Genomic DNA, 4466 nt, shown 5'->3' on the forward strand with positions numbered 1-4466 from the left:
GATACGATCCATATTTCCGTTCCCGGCAATATCATCGTTTCCGGAGTATTCATTTCTTGCCTGTGACGATCTCAGCTCCCACTGAAACCAAGATCCGTCGATTCCGAATATCCATAGTTGGAGTATCTAATGCCATTAAATACTTGATCCGTTTACGTACTATTTGTGTGACCCTACGGGTTCAGTCAAGAGTAAGCTGTGGATTAATATTATTAATTCCACTTGAACTGAAGCGGCCTCTAGCTAGGCATTCAGCTCACTTGATCTCACTGAATTATTAACTTGTTAATTAATACTGAACCGCATTTATTAGACTTAACATAGAATGCATACTTGGACCAAGGGCATTATTTCCTTCAGTTACGCATCACATAAATATTTGCAGCAATTAATCAAGGCTTCCAATAATCTACCAACTAGTCCTATATGCACGCGATGCATGCGGGGTTATAAAAAAACGTAAAATTGAGTGACTGCAGGTAATCATTACAAAAGGCAAGACTTTTTATCCCGTAAAGTTCATGTAAAGAAAAATTAGGACATCATCTTTATACAATAACACACCAAATCATCTAGTAACTTAATATCTCTAGCAACATTCAGCACTCAAATCAAACCATCAAGCCAACCTAAGCAAAGGGGATATAATTCAGTTTACTGATAACAAAAGGTAATTAAAGGATTCCTTGAATTCAAATAGGAAATGCAATGAGGATCATACACAGAATAAACCAATATTAAGGTTCATCAGTTGTAGGCAGCTCCGATCCTTTTGATAGCAAACTGATAAGTTCGTTCCACATATATTGTTCTATCCAAAGAATTATATTTAAGCGACAAATTTGCTTGGGGATTTCAGACCGCTGGTAGTACTGCTTGGGGATTTAAAAACTTGTGAATTCTTTGAAGTTCAAGTACGGAGAAATCTATTTTTGCAGTCCACGAAGGCAAGTTTCTGGTGCACCCGAGGTGGATTGAAGCTGCATTTTATTTGTGGCGAAAACAGCTAGAAGATAAGTTTCTAGTAGTAAAGTGAGTGCCAACTTCAGCTCCTGCTCCTGCTGCAGTTGGAGGTGTTTGAAATACTATTACTACCAACCCTGTTGTTAAGCATGTTACTCCAAATCCCAGGCTTGCGACTGTGCTCTCCCAGCCTGCTCTAGCTAAATATACTGCAAAAATAAAAAAACTGATATTCAGGACTGCAGAGGACACCACAAAGTACACCAACAAAGAATGTACAATTGGGTTGTATAAAGATGAAAATGAAAAAAGGTTCATGCATAGAAATCCACAAAGTATCGGCTTATACATGACAACTGGTGGATGGTGACAACATCAAAAGTCTTTTAAATAGAAATAACATCAACATGAACCTTATGATAGCTTCGTGACCTAACATCAACAACCATCTTAACAACACCTCCATGGCTCCATCACCCACCCACCCCATCCCAAAACAAATAAAGGATGATAGGACATGGAACTAAGGGAGCCTATTGGTTATATCTATTGAAATCAGATAATGAAGCCTGTTTCAAATTTTCTTTCCCCAGGAAACTCCATTTCTATCTTTGTAAGTCTACGGAAACACATTCGCTCAAGAAACACAAAATGGAAATACACCTTAACTAAAAGAAACACAAAGTGAAAATACTCCTTAACACCACCAGCTTCGAAGCTCAATCCCCAAAAACCCAATAAATTGGTAACTTTATATCGAGCAATACAACACCCCTGTCATATTTCTACAACAAAATAGTGAATTTTTTAGTCATTTTTAACTTAAATATCAAATTACCAACATGAATAATTTTGCAATAGTAAAAGAATTACAATACATCAGCAACAAAGTGTACGACATTGACACTAACTGAAACAAATATATATATAATACTCTGTATATGATAGGACTGAAAGAAATAATGCATTTATGTTGAATTCAATGAATGAGTCATCTATAAAACATGATCGAGATACATACAGAATATAAATAGCTCACTAATCCACAGAGAGGTCGTACGGAAATAAAACCCAAAAACTGAAATAAAACCCAAAAAACTAAAAATAAGAGATAATTACTAATTGGAATTGGAATTAAAACCCTAAAATTGAAATAAAACAACCAATTCAGGTATAATAGCTATTATAGCCATTGGCGAGTCAGATCAAGTCATATTTAAAATCATAACATATGCTTAAATGACACGTGTTCTTTGTATTTGGATTCAAATGATTGTGCCACATGCGAGAAAACTAATTATTTAGCCTAAGTTATCACATAAATAATAATGTCAGTTCACTGACAGCCAAAAGCAATAGAGCATAGTGATATTTGTATCTTAGTGCCCTTAACCAACCCACTTAAAGGTTGAAAACTCTTTTTTCCTGAAATTTGGTGAAAACAGTTCAAATAGTTCGTTTTAAAAGGGAAAAAAGAAATGCTGCAAAATTTTACTAACCATTTGGATAAGAAAATCAACCAATAAAATCAATCAACAAATTATAAAGAGAAAAGAGATACCTACAAATGCTTGAGATAAATGCTTATCAATTTTAACCTCCCTCGAATTCGATATTATTATAACCCTACAACAAAACATTCATGCCAATTTCTCAAATTATCAAGTCAGCAACAAAAATGCAGAATTTCAACTCAAATGATCAACTCAACAAAAATGCAGACAAAGAATGCAACATACCACATATTGGGAATACACCTAATGTAAGTATAAGAGCTGATGAAAACGCCAGTAGCTTAGGCTCTGCACCCCTGTAACCCATTTCAATTGAAAAAAATATAAATAAAAACGTTTACTAAGGGAAACAGCAGTACGATTACTAAAATCTCAAAAAAAGGGTCACAAGTTGGAATCCAATTCGAAGGGAAATAATGACCTAACACACACTTGAGTGAAACACCAATGAGTGAATGACCACTTATCTAGCATTTTGCAGATCAAAGCCAGAATTGAAGCTATTCTCTAGCCTCCATCTCCCTTCTTATACCCTTAGGGAGTTTCAAAAAGTTGTTTTCTTTCTTCCGTGTATTTTATTCAGTCTATGGCTAATAATCAACATTTTATTTCTGTGATTAAACCACATTAATTTCTATCACAACAACATAGTAAACAGTTAGTAGCACCTCTTACGCAAGATAAATGCAAATATAAAAATTGATACATTAAAATAATTCAGAACATACTAAAGATGAATGGTAAAACACAAAAACTGACCGAAACTGGTGGTGGTGGCGGCGGCCACTGATGTGGTAAGGGCGATGGAAAAGCTGGCTATATTAAAAGCTTGAGGCTGCAGACATCAGATAGATTGAGATCCATCTTAAATTTGAATAAGTAGAGAAAACACAAATAGAGGCCCTGAGATTTCAAAATATTTTTTACTATTACATATTTCTCCACCATTCTCATCCCATCACAGATCCACCTTCAGCAAATAACTACAATTTAACTCATAAGTTCAGCAAATAATCAGAAATTAACTCATAAATTCAAAAAATAATCACAAAAAAATCACAAATTAATTCAAAAATTCAGAGATAAAGTGATTAAAATTTAGTAATTAAAGAGAAGCCGAAGGTACTTTTTCATTTTCGTACCCATATACCATGTTTACAATTACAGAAAAAAAAAACACTTATATTCGTCATCAATATTAACACCAAATTGAAACAAATCAGCAACACAAACTTATAGTATTCAATAATTAAAAAACCAAAAGAATGAAACACATTGAAATAAAAAGGAAAAAGAAAAGGGGCAAACCTGATGGTGGCGACGAGGATGATTGACAGAGATCAGAAGCGCACGGAGATGGGAAGCGACGAAAAAGCCGAGCAAACTGATGGTGGCGGGCGACGGCGGTGATGCGTGCAAAATCGAAGGTGATCCGCCATCGCCGCCGCCTCCAAGGAGCCATCACCCACCATTGTTTTCTCTCTCCTCCATTATCGACCTTCAATATGTTCTTATCTATAATCGAATCCCCTTCCCTAAACTCCTAAATTTGATTATTTATCACGAAAGTTTCTTATTTGAATCTCTCTCCTCCAATGAAAATTTTTCCTAGAAACCCTAAAACCCATGTTGCAGAAGATGAAGAAGATCGAGGAGAGGATTGAGGAAGGAGAGGATTTGAGGAAGATGAAGAAGATCGAAGGAGAGAGAAAACGGGAGGAATACGGGGAGGAAGGCTTGAATCAATGTAACGCTCCTCAGTTTTCTCTCTCTTCAGTAACGCTCCTCTGATTTGCACGGGGTTGAATGAGCTACATAAAGATGAGGAGGGTATTTCTGTAAATTTAATGGGGGACACGAAAAGTTAATTTACAAAAACGACCTCAGGAGCTGGCTTATATAATAGAGATTATTCAATCAAGTTGTTTTAACCATAAAGGAATGTAGACCTAATCAAGAGTTTATGACTAAAACGCTCCCACTTAAACC

At 35.5% G+C, this 4466-nt stretch overlaps 1 long non-coding RNA gene across 2 annotated transcripts; it reads right to left on the bottom strand.

Moving 5' to 3' along the window:
• Window positions 1–516: 516 nt before the first annotated feature.
• LOC130460871 (uncharacterized) lies at window positions 517–4129 on the bottom strand. 2 transcript variants are annotated; one of them, XR_008921057.1, is made up of 6 exons: window positions 3786–4098; window positions 3237–3380; window positions 2899–3111; window positions 2703–2773; window positions 2525–2589; window positions 517–1172 (listed from the first exon to the last, which is right to left on the bottom strand). It is a non-coding gene; the product is annotated as an uncharacterized lncRNA (long non-coding RNA). The 2 variants fall into 2 exon arrangements; XR_008921058.1 differs by lacking the exons at window positions 517–1172; window positions 2525–2589; window positions 2703–2773 and having other exon boundaries at window positions 2788–3111; window positions 3786–4129.
• Between the last annotated feature and the right edge of the window lie 337 nt (window positions 4130–4466).

Source organism: Spinacia oleracea, chromosome 5 (assembly GCF_020520425.1).
Source record: "Spinacia oleracea cultivar Varoflay chromosome 5, BTI_SOV_V1, whole genome shotgun sequence".
Classification (NCBI taxonomy): Eukaryota; Viridiplantae; Streptophyta; class Magnoliopsida; order Caryophyllales; family Amaranthaceae; genus Spinacia; species Spinacia oleracea.